General features: G+C 50.8%; 1 protein-coding gene across 1 annotated transcript in view; it reads right to left on the reverse strand.

Moving 5' to 3' along the window:
* Positions 1-10,421, reverse strand: part of BCL9 (BCL9 transcription coactivator) — a 57,198-nt gene extending 46,777 nt beyond the window's left edge. The window contains exon 1 of the mRNA XM_053970560.1: positions 10,356-10,421. The gene's annotated coding sequence lies outside the window, so the exon portion shown is untranslated. The remainder of the gene's footprint in view (positions 1-10,355) is intronic.
* Positions 10,422-14,011: the final 3,590 nt, after the last annotated feature.

Here is a 14,011-nt window from a genome sequence, read left to right on the forward strand (position 1 = left end):
TGGACTGGTTCCAGCTCCTTTTACAAAAGGAAAGCAAAGGGGCTGCTGCTTACTGCAGGCAGCTACCAGGTTCATAACCTCAGCCCTCCCAGGAGCTCAGGTTCTTGTTGAATAAGTTAGGGACACATACCTAAGTCTGAGGTTTAGAAACAAGATGTATTTATTTGTTATTATTTTCAGTTATCTGAGTGCGGTAAAGGTCAGAACACTTATCTTCTGGGGTTGGTTCCTGCTCCCACTCATGTGGTTCAAAACCAATTGAATGATTTTCTGCATACTTCTCAGGCAGAAAAAAAAAAAATCCAGGGGGAATGAAACCTGATACAGGGCATTTTCTAAAGAGGATCTGTGGGAAACAAGGATCCACCGCAATGGGAGGAAGGGCTTGTGGGCATTCCTGGTACCTCCTCCCCAGTCTCCGTTACACACAATGAAACATGAATAAAGATGACTGAGGAGGCCACAGCTTTTTACCTACATTTTAGCCTCAGCTGATATCAAGGACTGGAGAGCACAGTATCACCTACGTGATACTCCCAGAGCTGCATTTTGGGTGACAAGATTCAAGGACATAGCTGCATATCCTGTGCCCTGTGCACCGGCTGCTCCGTAATCTCCAAGATTAATTTATGCAAAACATGGGAAGATGTGCTTTTTCCTTTTGCAGTGAATGACTTCATTAACCTTTCAGGAGCTTGCCAATAGTGAAGTAGAAGCAACGGGAAAATCACACTTCTGGGAAAAGGGGACTTCTGCCATGTAGCTAAGAGCACATACCTGGGAGAGGCCAAAGACCAGCAAATGATGGACTCTGGTTTAGGAATCTGCCTTCCTGCTCTGCTCTCCCTCACACCCTCCAGTCTCTGCCCTGCTCTTGCAATGGTTCCTCCTCCCCTGGCTTCTGACAGCTCAGGGCATGACCACAGAGACAAGGAAGCCAGATGGGAAGGCAAATGAGGTTGAGGGTTTTAGACACAGTCTGGAGAGAGACCTAGCCCAGAGGCAGAGAAGGAGGGAAAAAGCAGGTAAAACAGGTGAAGCAGGTATGGAGAGGGAGAAAAACGGCTGTGGGAAAAATGGGAAAAGGAAAAGGTGCACAGCACCTCACATGAAGCATGAGGGAGATCATCCAGCACGTTAAGGAAGGGTCGGAGTATTGCAGAGACAGAGGGGAGAAATCAGGAACTGTCTGGTCAGGGAAACTGAGGCTCATGACTTTAATGAGCCTGGGACTGAGTGACACCTGGTAGGGGGAAATGTGCTACCCAGGAGTAGAGCTAAACTCCACTGGAGGCCAAAACGTCACCATGCCCTGTCCTGTAGGACACTGGATGAACTTCAGCACGTGGCCATCTCCTTGACCTCTTTGTGCCTTGCTGTCAGGAGCACCTCACGAGTCCTGGTTTGGCTGTCTCTCCCACCAGCCTAGAGGCAGCCACCTCTCTCCCTGCCCTGAGAAAGGGACTTCTCCATGCCATATGTCCTCTATGTGGGAAGAAAATAGAGTCCATGAGGGGATATAAAAAGAGCCCACCACTTTCTAATTGCTGCCGCTGGACTTGATCCTTGCAGCCAAAACGCTGTCCCTGAAGAGAGGTGGTTAAATACACCCCCACCACCCTGGCTGACTTGGAGGAAACTCCATCCCACATCAGATAGTGGGATAGCCTCCTCGTGGGATCAGGTGGCTCTCTCAGGCAGATGGGAGAGGGGTTCTCCCTAATGCAGTGACCCTGTTGTTCCTGTCCTGTTACAAGAGCAGGACACTAAGCAGGGGTCTCCCAGGAACACAGCACAGCTGTCTTGACCTGCTGGGCACTGGCTTGTGGGCTCAATGCAACTCTCCATCAAGATGCACAGGGCCCTGAACTCAGCTGGAAGTGACACATGGGACAGTCATCCTCTCAACAACCAGAGACATCAACAGGCAGCCAGGCACAACACAACCCATGTTTTCAGGACAGAGTGTCTAGAGCCAGGGAGAAGTCAGGGGAATGGGAATAGGACAGCGGGACCAGCAAAAGTCAAAAGGTCATGCCCAAGGAGGTAAGGTGACGTAAGGAGACAACATTTGAGACTACAGACTTCATCAAGCTTCCAGGCAGAAACAAAGTGCTCGGACATTAAAGTGACAACCATGCTGCAGCTCAGAACGAGACTCGAGGCAGCTCCATCCAGAGCCAGGAGCACACACATGGAGGGAATCTCACCTTGCTCCCTCAGAGGGCAACCCCCACCCTGCCTGGCCGGCCAGGGCTGCAACAGGGGGCTGTCCAGCTGATCCCACACCCTGTCCTTCTCCCCCAGGCCTGGCCAGCCAGCCCTGCCCGCAGCTCCCAGGCACCCAGGCCGCAGGGACACACAGCCAGCAGCAACAAAAAGGGGTCCGCGGTGGAGACACACATCAGGGAGGAATTTGGAGGATAAACTAGAGGGAAGCGATAGGAGTGTGAGGCGCATGAATAGTGGGGGAGGGTAGGAGATACAGGGTGAGAGAAGAAAATGACATGAACAGAAGGAAGAGAGCTGCAAATAGAAGGGGATATGGAAACAGCAGAGAGAGACAGATTGCAAGAGCAGTGGAAGTAGAGGAGACCTAAAGGGACAGAATATAATAATAACAACTCTTAAAATGAGAGGAAAAGGGGAGAGAGGAGAGGAGAGAGGAAAAAAGGTAGAAAGGAGAAGGGAGAGGGGTGAGGGGAGAGGGGAGGGATTTATGATTTCCTGGAGAGGGAAGACAAATGCCCTGCATGTTTTTCTCCTTAGTTTTCAAAGGTTTTGTGGAAGCAGAGTGAAGACTTGTCATCCTCATTTGAAGAAGGGAAGAACTACGGCACAGAGACAGAGGGGCAGTGAATGAGTGAGGTGGTAGAAAGAAGCCTGGCTCCCTACTTTAAGTAAGCCTTCCATCAAAGACACAGGTGAAGAACAGTCTAGACTTTCTTCTCCTGAGCACACCACAGAGAATCCACTACTCAAAGATGGCAGGAAGAGAGCCTGCTAGAAAAGTAAGAGATAACCCAAAGTAATGAGAGAAAAAGAGGGGTACCTGCTTTTTTTTTTTTTTTTTTGCCAGCACCACCAACGTCTCTGAAGATCTGTGTTTAGATGTATTCAGGGTAAATTAACCTAGAACACACCAAAATGAGCACTGTCTGAGTGCTTACGTGGGGAGCTGCCCACAGGGAGATGTTGCAGTGTGGGTTCAGGTACTTGCCAACCCTCCCAGCCCACAGCCAGCTGCAAGGAAAATGGAAGGAGGGTGCACGGGAAGCTGCATGGCAGGGGCTCTGCTCCTGCAACACGGACTGATGTCCTTTGTTTGCAGGGGTTTTTTTTTTAGGTGTCTAAAATTTATCCAGTTTATTTTGTACCACTTTTGTGTTTCAGCTGCCACTATGGAAAACAGGCTTTTTTTGCCTACAAACAGACACCAAGCACACGTACACCCAAGCCAAACAGAGTTTGTAAGAGCCTTGAATAAACCAAATACCTGGTGCCTGCTTGAACTCCCACATGCACTTGGGCAAACAGAGCTTTCCCAGTTACTCCCAGCACACAGGAACCCAAAGGATCCAGCATTTTCCTAATCTCAGACAATACTACTTTATGGCTTGCTAGCACAAGAATTGTCTAGGATTCCCTCATCAATGAGTGACAAAGGTCTCTCTGCTATAAATTGATGTTAATGGCAGGCTGTGTACTTTGTTTGTTTATTGCCAAGGAGGAATGTTTGCCGTGGCTGTCAAGTCTATAAAAATATTTCCATGGCTTCAGACAGCTTGGCATTTTTACATGCAGCTGAGAGAGTGGGTGAATGTACAGATGAAAAATTGAAGAAACATTATTGAGGTTGGAAAAATAATATCTCTTAACACTACCAAGGTGGCTTAGAAAGGCTAGGAAGGTCAGCGATATTTATGAATAAAATGCATTTTTTTCCCACCAGGGGTTTCTGAAGAGCTGGCAATAATTAAGCATTACAACACCTTTCTGAAGCAGATAACCCAGTTGAGGCCATCTGAGGTTAAAGGACTTGCCCATGATCACACAAAGCAAATCAGTGGCAGAGAAGAGAATTAAACCCAACAGGCTTAGATTCCATGACCCAAGTCCTACACACCTGGCTGACATCCAGATGGAAGGACAGGAGCTGTACCAGCTGTGCACCTGACTGTCAAGCACAGGTCTTCCCAGGCAGTCTAGCAATTGGGCAAAGAGCTGAGCGACAGGCACCCACCCCAACTTCAGACAGTAATTGTGAAAACAAGTGACAGAAGGCTGGGAAGCAGTGCCTAGTTACCAACCACGGTGCCAAGTGGATTAAATATACATCGATAGATTCAATTACAAAGAGCAGCATGCAAAATGGAAGTGATTGCAGTCAACGACCCAGGATGGCAAGAAATAACCTCAAAATAAAATCACGGGTTTCAGTAAGGAGAAATCCATGCTTCCAGAACTCGTGGAGAAAGTTCAGCTGTCAGTCCCCAGGGGTACTGTCCCAGGCCACCCCAGGCTGGGAGCTTCAGTGACACCCAAGCCCCGAGGGCTAGTGAGAAGCCTGCAGGACTCAAGTTTAGTGGGCTGAGAGAGATCCATATCACCTAATGCTGAGCAGCCCTTTGTTATCACTGTCACCAGAGAAGCTGGAGAGTGAAGTGCAGAGAAAGTGAGCTGTTCTACTGTGTCGTCCCCCCCCAGCTGCCTGCATCTCGCTGGGGCAGGGCTGAGACACATCACTGAGTGAGGAGGAGGAGATGTGCTTCACACTTTGGGGGTTCTGGGCTGGAATATCCGAGGATATGGATGCTTCCCAGCGTGGATATTCAGCCTTGCATCCATCTGTGCCCTAATGCACATTCTGTTTTGGGGGGCCCTGAAAGTACTGGATTTGGAAGAAGGTAAGGTCAGATCCTGACAGCACTGACAAACTCAGCAGTTCAATACTCTTCATCTGTAGGAGGAACAAGAGCTCACTCTTCTCTCCTTCACCTGTGCATTTCCCCAGGATTTCAAAGCGTTATGGAATTTTCATTGCAACCCCCCAGCCACTTCCATCCTGGACTTATCACGACACATGCACTGCCATGATCACTAGTAAAGGTTTAATTTCCTTCTTCTTGGAGCAAAAATAGAAAGGATAATCATTCAGCACTCCATACACACAGCTGTCACCTGAAACAAGCAGGTGAACACAGTTAAATGCAAAGGCAAGTACAATCTCAGACCATTTTTTGGTACCTGGAGAACTAGACCAGCAGTGTTTTGCATGCAAGATTACAGGTCTGTGTGTAGTTGCATTTTCACATTCCATTACTGCAATTGCACACAGCCAGTTACGTGCCTCAGCAGCAGCTTACAAAAGCAATTGCTGCTAAACATACAAAATCCAGCCCCCAGATGCACACGCGCAAGACTAAAAAACTGGTCCTTATTTTTCTGCCACAGAAAAGACGTGTATTTGCTGGCTGTGCCTGCTCCCTGTGCAAACAGCACACCAGCATATTTCCTTGCATTTGTATGTTGAGCCACATATTCATTCAAGCTTTGCAATAACCTAAAATGTATACAGTATTTTGCAATTAGAAGCATCCCAAAAATGCAAAAAAGGCCCCAGTTTTTGCATAAAAAATTCTTCTCCCAGCAAGCAACTGTAACCACCTCTCCAGCCAGAATGTACTGTCTGTTTAAGGCTCCAGAGAACACAGTGCTTACCCTTTAAGACAGTAAGAGATGAATACTTTTTTTCATTTGAACTATAGGGAGTTTTACCTAGATAGACTGCAATTTCCTGAGCTCGAATCTGGCAAAGTGCCCAGGGCTAAGACCACTCCCCCTTCTTCTTTTGGCAAAAATTACCATGGCGTCTTTCTTTAATAGTCAGAAGTAGTTTTTAGGGTTTTGTTTTCACAAAAGATGCTGAGAAAAACCCAGTTGCAAGCAAGCAGGCAAGCCCAGGTACTGCAGAACTTCTAAGAACTAGGCTGATGTTCAACATCTGAAGAGTACTATCCCCAAATACTCTGCTGAGGGATGGCTCAGTTCTGAGTCACAGGGAAGTGGACTGAATCACAAATAGCCATTCCTGCTAACTGCTCTCACCCCCACCACCCATCCCAAGTTTACAATCCCAGCAGTGACCAGGTTGAGGTTAGCTTGGGAAAGCTGATGAGATCACAGTCTGGGGAGATAAAGCCTCAGACAGCCTCAAGATTTTGTTAACCAGCTCCTTGTTTTGCGTGGAGACACGGACAGCAGTTGTTACACCAGGTTTGCCATATGTTTATAATATTGTTGTTATGGGAATACATGTCCAGTCCATGTCACTGGCAAGTTGTGCTGTTTTCTGCTGGAAGGACAAAACAGAATTCACCGTCCAACAGAGTGCGCGTGTACTTCGAGCAGAAGTCACCGTCGCGTGAGTCACGCTCGGTGCAAAACCACACGCTCTGTCCGTGGGCTGGTGTGCGAGCCCGCCACGGTGTCTGCACAGGCACACACAGCCCTTTGGGGTGCTGGGCAAGCATCACCCCATCTCACAGATTGCAGCAGGAAGCTCCACGCCAGCTTTAAGGCAATTTGCCTAAGGCTGACCATTAGATCAGTGCCAGGACCTCAAGTTCTGTGAGACCTCCACGTCCGACACGGGACAAGTGAAGGATAAAGCAGGGCCTCAGTTAGGGTCACAACCCTGCATCACATAGAAAAAATATTTGCTTCCCCACGTGTCCCAAAATGGTGTTTAGGGCAGTGAGTTGGCTTATGGGACACAGGAGTTACATGTTTGTGTGTGAGAGACTGCACTCAAAACTACGGTGCCTGGGCTCCCTGCACCCTTAGGCATAGGGCAGGGAGCACCAGTGGTGCTCCCATCCACAGTGGCTCAAGTGGCTCTGCCATGCAGAAGCAGCACTGAATAACTAATTGCTGAGGAGGAATCTCTTGTCTCACAGCCCCCAACAAAATTCAGGCTGAAGGACTGAAACACAATTGTTTACTGCCAGCCCCACCAACTCCAGAGCTGCCACTGAAGACCTCTGAAGCAAGAGCAGCTGACTGGAACAGCACACCACCAGCTCAAAGGAAAACCGATTTACCCATTTAGTCTCCTTCCAGACATCAGCAAACAGCATAAGAAATGGCCAACTCCCCTCCCCGCCTCCACCCCCCCCAGCCCTGACACGTTGCCATTTTCTGTCCCCGTCTCCATGCAGCTCGTCACATCCCATGCCGCAGTTGAGGAACGCCGCGCAGGGTTTAATTGTGCACACGTTCTCCGGGGAAGGGCGGCATGGGATGTCCACAAAGGAGCGGAGGCAGGAGGCCAAGGCTGGTTATTGGCCTCGAGTCGTACTTGCTGATTGGCGCGTCAAGGATTTTAAAGTGCATAGCTGATCAGATCAGCAGCTTGTCCTAGAAGGAGAAAAGTGACATAAAATATGCACAAGCCTTCCTTCTGTCCTGACAGCAGGTTGAGTTTTCAGATGATGTGGAAACAGCAGCCTGCTCTCCTCCCCCCAACATGGTCTCCTCTCCTGCCTTTGCTGCAGCGCTGCCGTCTTGTTCCCGACTCCAGAGACTCTGCTCCCTCCCCAGCCTTCATGCTGAGGCTCAGACTCTGGCCAAGGGGCTCCATGCCACTGTTTTTATGCCCACTCAGCCCTTGGCCTTTCTTCTCAGCATGCCAAGCAGGGGCTCATTAGCGTTCCCTGTTGTTAAGCTTTTGCAGTTCAAGCCTGTCCAGCGCCAAGCTGGAACAGAAAGGCCATCAAATCCCCATCCAGGAGGGTGCAAAACTTCCCTGTGCCGCCAGCCCACCTGGAATTCAAACAGGTGATCCTGGAGAGGAAAGGTGGAGCGTGCACGCGTGCGATCTGCGTGTGTGGGAGCAGCGTGTGAGCTCTGCCTGCAACGAGCTGCTGCTGCTTCAGCTTCTTCTCAAAGAGAGTGACTTGGGGTACATGTGACCTGAGATCTGTCCTCTGCATGTGCATGTGTGTAACATTTCGTTTGTGCATGCGAGACGCCTGTGGTATGTCCCTGCACCATCATGGGAATGCTGCCATGAATGGAAAAGCCAAAACACGTCACACACTGGTTTTAAGTCTCAGCCACCTCATGTGCAGTTGGTGCTATCGCAAAGTCGGCTGTCATATACTACTGCTAGCAGGCTGAGGGAAGAAGCTATCCTGTAAACTGAGGAAAACACGAGAGCTGGGCCATGTCCGTGCAGGAACCACGCTCACAACACGTGCACATTGCCCCTCAAGAGGAAGGATGTGCAACACAAGCAGGTGTGTTTGCACAAACTTGTTGTTTCCATGTGTGTGGAGGTGCAGGGTGCATGGAAACATCGATAAAGCAATAAAGGCTTATTTCATCCCCACACTTCACAAGGGACAGATGACTTTCTCCTTGCTACTGTCAGATTCCAGCAAAATAAACAGAAATTTACGAAGATATTTCAACAGAAGGCCTCTCTACCAGAGAAGCCACCTATGGAAAAGGCAAGCCACATGCTCTCTTCTCATTCTCTCAAATGTAATTCTTGCCCAAGTCACAATCACTCCAGCTACAAAAATCTCTTCCCTTCACCAAATGCCCCAAACTCTGCCAAGTTAGAAAACTCAGCCTCTGTGTTCTTCCACACTGGAAAGTCCTGCTACATCACACTTAGCTTAGCTGTGCTTTAGCCTTGCCTGTGCCCTGATTCAGTTCAAAATTTCCCCTCTTTTTAAAGCCCTCCAAGGAGACGGTCCAAGGTCTTCCTTAGACATCTCTCCTCCCCTCTCTCCCATCTGTCTACATCCCCTCTCCATGGATTTTCCACCCAGCTTCAGAACCATAGGTGCTGGAGCCACCTCCTTCTTCTCCCCAGGTCCAGCCGCCTAGAACAGGCATTTTTCCTCCCTACCTCATTCCCTGACAAGTCTCCTTTCAAACATGATCTGATACTTCTCCCCCTCCTGTGACGATAAAAATCAGAGTCTCTCTCCCTGCTTCTCACATATCTCCATCACTGGACTGACTGTAAGGCATGTGGGATAAAGGTATCGTGGAAAACGCTACAGCAAATCACAGGTTTTTGCTTTGATTCTTTTCCTGCTTATTTATTTATTTTTTGAAGGGAGGTAACAAGTCAGAGAGAAGCTGGCTGAGATTTCTGCCGTACATTTTTTTGCAGCAGCAAGATCCTCCATCTTCCTTGCTGGATTGAATAGGGTCTCAGGACAATTTAGACTCCCTCCCCCATCTCCCATTCCTGCTCATATTCTTCAACACATGATGCTCTCCTCCCAGCGTTGACTGGGAAAGCACATATCCTCACTCTCTCCCCCTCTTCCAGCTCCTGCCTCGCATAGGTTGTGCCAGGACATTAGGATGACGAACATTTGTGCAGCTCAGAATCTTGTCGGTTATTTTTTAACAAAACAACTAGAATCAATGAAACCTGAACGATGGTACACGACAAACTTAAAAGACGTTGTGAGGATGCACCTAGCATTTCAGGAGGCTTCCTGTGTCTCATGCCACAATGAAAAAAATATCCCTCCAAATTTAACCAAAGCCGGTACAGACACTGTGATAAGCCCGGGTGTGAGTGAGGAGCAGGGATTCACCCCGCTTTGCTGTTTTTTGGGTTTTTTTTTTTGGCTCTTGCACATTATCACCTCACCAACAGTAGGATAACAGCTACAAAACCTCCGGCAAGAGAGCAAGCAAGCAGGCTTCACGTTGCTGCTCTCACGCCGAGCTCGATATTTACTTGCTGATAAACGGCAACTGTAAATACATCTCATCTAATTTCCCGACATCCAGGAGGGAAAAAAAAAAACATCTCCCATCCCCGCGGCGATCTGCCTGGCTCCGGAGGCAGCGGGATGGAGGGCTGACAAAAGACCCCGCTTTCCACCCTCCCCCGCGGGGCTTCTCCCCGGCGCGGGGCAGCGGGGCCGGCGGCCGCCCCGGGCTCTCCCCCCGGCCCTTCCTCGGCTCGCCGCCCCCATAAAAGCCGCCGGAACAGAAGCCAACAGGTGGAAGGCGCTTTTTGTCCCTTCCGCGCCCGGTCCCGGGATCCCCCCCGGCCGGCGCGGTCCCACCCCACGCTCCGCCGGCGGGGGCAAACCGAGACGGGGGGGGGGGGGGGGGAAACTGAGGCACGGCGCCGCCGCAAAACTTTCCTCCGCCGAGCCGGGGGGCGCCGGGCAGCGGCCGGGGGCTGACTGCGGCACACGCGGCCGCCCCGCGCCCGCAGCCGCCCCGCGCCGCCGGGGGAGCGGCGGCGGGCGGGGAGCGGCCCCGGGGGCGGCGGCGCCGGCTCGGAACCCCCGCCCGCGGCCGGCGCTTACCTGTCTCAGGCGGCCAGGGCGCGGGGCGGCATGGCGGGGGCGGCGGGGAGCGGGCGCTGCGCCGGGCGGGCGCTACGGCAGCATCGGGGCAACTCACGGGGAAGCCGTGCCGGGCCTTTTGTCTGCGCGGGGCGGCGGGGCGGCGGGGCCGCCTCCCCCCGCGGGCGCCGCGGCGCTTGGTACGGCCCAGGCATTCATGCCAAGCGGCTTTCACACATGGAGGCTTGTCTCCAGCGGCTGCTGACAAGCCACAAACAAGGCGGCCCCCTCCCTCCTCCTCCTCCTCCTCCTCCTCCCGCCTCCCTCCTCCTCCTCCGCCGGCCTCCTCCATGCGAACTCCAACTCCGGTGACAGGCGCGGGGCAGGGAGAAGGGCGCCCGCCGCCTCCCCGCGAACATGGCAGGAGCCCGCTTTTCCCCCTGGCCGGGAGGGATCGGGGCATTCCAGGCTCCCTCCGGCAGCAAAGGCAGCGCTAAACCCGCCGAGTAAAGAGCACAGGTCCGCCGCGTCCCACCCTCGGCAGCGCCGCCACGAACCATGGCTCCCAGCGCTCCGGCTCCTCGAGGATCTGCCGAGGAGCCGGCCAGGAATTCGCCCCGCTTTCCCCCTGCCAAGGTCGTGCGAATAACCGGGCACGCCAAACGGCCGGAGACCCAGCGCCAAGGGCCGCGGGGTCAATTTCATCCCGCAGCAGCGCGCTGGTGGGAGGCAAGGGGAAAAGGCGAGGAAGAAATCACAAAAAACCAAGCCCTCGTGGACTCCCAAAAAATTTTGCAGCTGCCCATTACTGTAAACAGAGGGAAAGCCCATTTTTTTCAGGGAGAAAGTCTAGGTGTCACAAGGCACGGTCGGCTCTTGAACCCAAGACGCCCAAAAAAGGCCTGGCCCAATGGCGGGGCCATGTTGGGTCCAGGCTTGCAGAGATTTGAGCGAAGTTTTTTCAGTGACTTCAGCCGAGAGAGTTCCCCGGCCATGCAGGTTTGCACGGCTTCCGTCCAGCAAAAGCCAACCCAAAACATAGCCCCTGTGAATCATTAAACTCTGCTGCCCTGCGTACGGGTTCAGCAGGGTTCAGTCAGCCCAGAAAGCAAACCACATGACCGACTGTCATAAGTTTCGTAACAAAACCACAAAACTCAATCTCAAAAAACACATCCCTGTCCAGGGATAACAAAAGATTTTTTTTTTTTTTCTCCGAGTCTCACCAGTAAAGGTCTGGTGGAGCCCAGAAGAGTGTTGCACAAGAATCAGCTGGTTTCATTTAATAAAAGTAATTATAATAATCATAATAATCACCAGTTGGATAGCTTTTGTTGTCCAATGATCTCAAAGACATTTTACTAACCCAGACAAGTATTTTTATCTAAATTTAACAAGTGGTAAAACATTTGGGCAGATGAAGTGACCTACTCAAGGTCTTCTTCTGAACCTGTAACAGAAGGGAGAATTTTTGAACTCAAGTGCTCAACAGAAAAGACACTTCCCAAAAACAGATTCACCCCCTACAATTCCCCCAAAACTGAAAAAAGTTTTATTCAAGTCGCAGTTTTGCTGAAAGAAATTTTAACCAGGTCTAATTTGTAGCTTGGATACTAGGGCAGATGCAAATGAGGTTTCTTCCCAGGAAAGAGAAATAGAGGTCAAGTGGTGAAGGAAGACTACAACCAAGGTTGACTGAGGAGAAAAGAGAAGGGGAAGAGTAAAGACAGAAGAGAAGGCTGGAAAATCAGAGACACACCTACAAATTTCCCAGCTGGAAGAGCAGTATAGCTCCAAGAGATCTGGGCGAAAGGTTCGAAGGCTATGTGAAGAGTATAAAAAGGAAAACCAAATCAACCACTCGCAGTCGGGCACTTGAGAGTTGGTGGGGTGCACTCACACCAAAGCCTTGGCCAAGGTATCGGTGAAACAGGCCAAGGTGTCAGCCCCAAACAGGCTGCTCAAGCACTCTCGCCTTGGCAGGTGCTGGGAGCTGGCACTGCAGGTCCTCCAGAGAGGATGACTGCCACACTCAGCCTGTTGGGAGCACAGCCAGAGTATGGACAGAGTAGTCATCATGTCCAGCTTCATCTCCCAGTCTCCACAGCAGGACACAGCCTGTGCCCGCTGGTGCACAGGCTTCTGCAGAGCCTGACATTCATCTCCAGGTTTTGGAGTCTTTAAAGGGAAAAAAAGCCTCCCTGTATTGTCACAGGTTGAAGCCTGATTGTTTCAAGAATCCACATTCTGCTAATGGGGTGAAACAACTTAAGCTAAGTTTACCTTCTCTGGGAATGGTTTCACCCAGTGGATAGCCTTTCTCCACTGCTCCAAATCTCACTCTTTTGAGTCGCTTTTCAACCTTGATGAAGATGACTTGGTCTTCCTTTCCAGTCCCTGGACTTCCTAATGCCTAATCAGCTCTGGGTGAGGCCATATCTTCAGCTCTCTAGCTGAGAGCTGCTGCTCTTGGCAGGGTGGATTTTCCCTCTTCCTTCATTTCCATAACGTTTCCCTTCTGTTTACTTTCCCATTGCTCTCCTCATGGCCGCAGTTCAGGACAGCATGTAAGCACATGTTTAATCTCATTGATCTCGTGGCACTCCGTGTACGAAGGAAAACGTGGGTCCCTTTGCCCAGCTCCTGGATGAATTTTTTGTTAAAGAGACATGAGATAAAAAGTTAGAAGGTGGACTGAAGCATGGGCTTCTCCCTCCTCTCTGCTGAAAGTTCAAACAGCCGGGCTGCTGATTCCTGCGGGTGCTTCCTCTCCCGGGTGTGTGTGTGCCCAGGGAAGCCACAACGCTTTTAGGAAAATCATAATGCCTGTGGCAGAAGAGGTGAGCATGCCCTCTCCAAAACAGCCAGCACCTTGGGAGCTGGAGCACATCCATGGGACATGCAGACAGGAAAGCCCTGCAGGAGAGAAGGAAGAGCAGGCTGGGTCTTCCATATATCCTCCATGGGGAGGATACTTTGGACACTGCACCTAAAAAAGAAGGGTCAGCCTCTCTGGGGGCTCACTGAGAGCCCATCCTGGAGTTATGGTCCCCTAACAAAGAGGAATTTCATGTCTGGCCTTTTCCTACTGCTGCTGTTGTGCTTAGCCTTGTCAGGTGGGAGCCTTTCCCAGGTAGGTGCGGAGCAGAGCCATGGGGCTTCATTGTCAAATCTGGTGGGTGTGAGGGGTCTGGGCATCCCCAGCACATGGGGATTTAAGCAAGGATTTAAAGGATCACATTTTGCACTGAGGTGTCTAAACTCCACTTGGGTCCTGCTTTAGGAGACTGGGAGCTTCCCTTTATTTGGCTGATCTCTCAAGTAAGAATTGTGATGTCCCTTTCTTGCACATCTCTAAGTTCAAATCATGTTGGAAGATTTAGGGGGCAGCAGGCAAAAGAACCCTTTTTCACTGTGTGCATGTACAATGTCTTAAATAACAGGACCCCAACCCCAGCTCTGTATGGGTGACTGCTGTAAAACAAGCAGCATGGCATGGGAGAGTCTGACCCCCACACACAGGGAATATACCAAGGTTTCCTTGCCTGCTGCACTGAAGGATGTGTAAAAAACCCCAATGTTTGTCCTGTTTTCCAAGCAGGAATACATACACCTGCACCATATAGATGTTCTGTGAGTACAGGGTAGAGCAGACACCTTCAGAGCACGCTGGGCAA

This window comes from Vidua macroura, chromosome 2 (assembly GCF_024509145.1).
Source record: "Vidua macroura isolate BioBank_ID:100142 chromosome 2, ASM2450914v1, whole genome shotgun sequence".
NCBI lineage: Eukaryota > Metazoa > Chordata > Aves > Passeriformes > Viduidae > Vidua > Vidua macroura.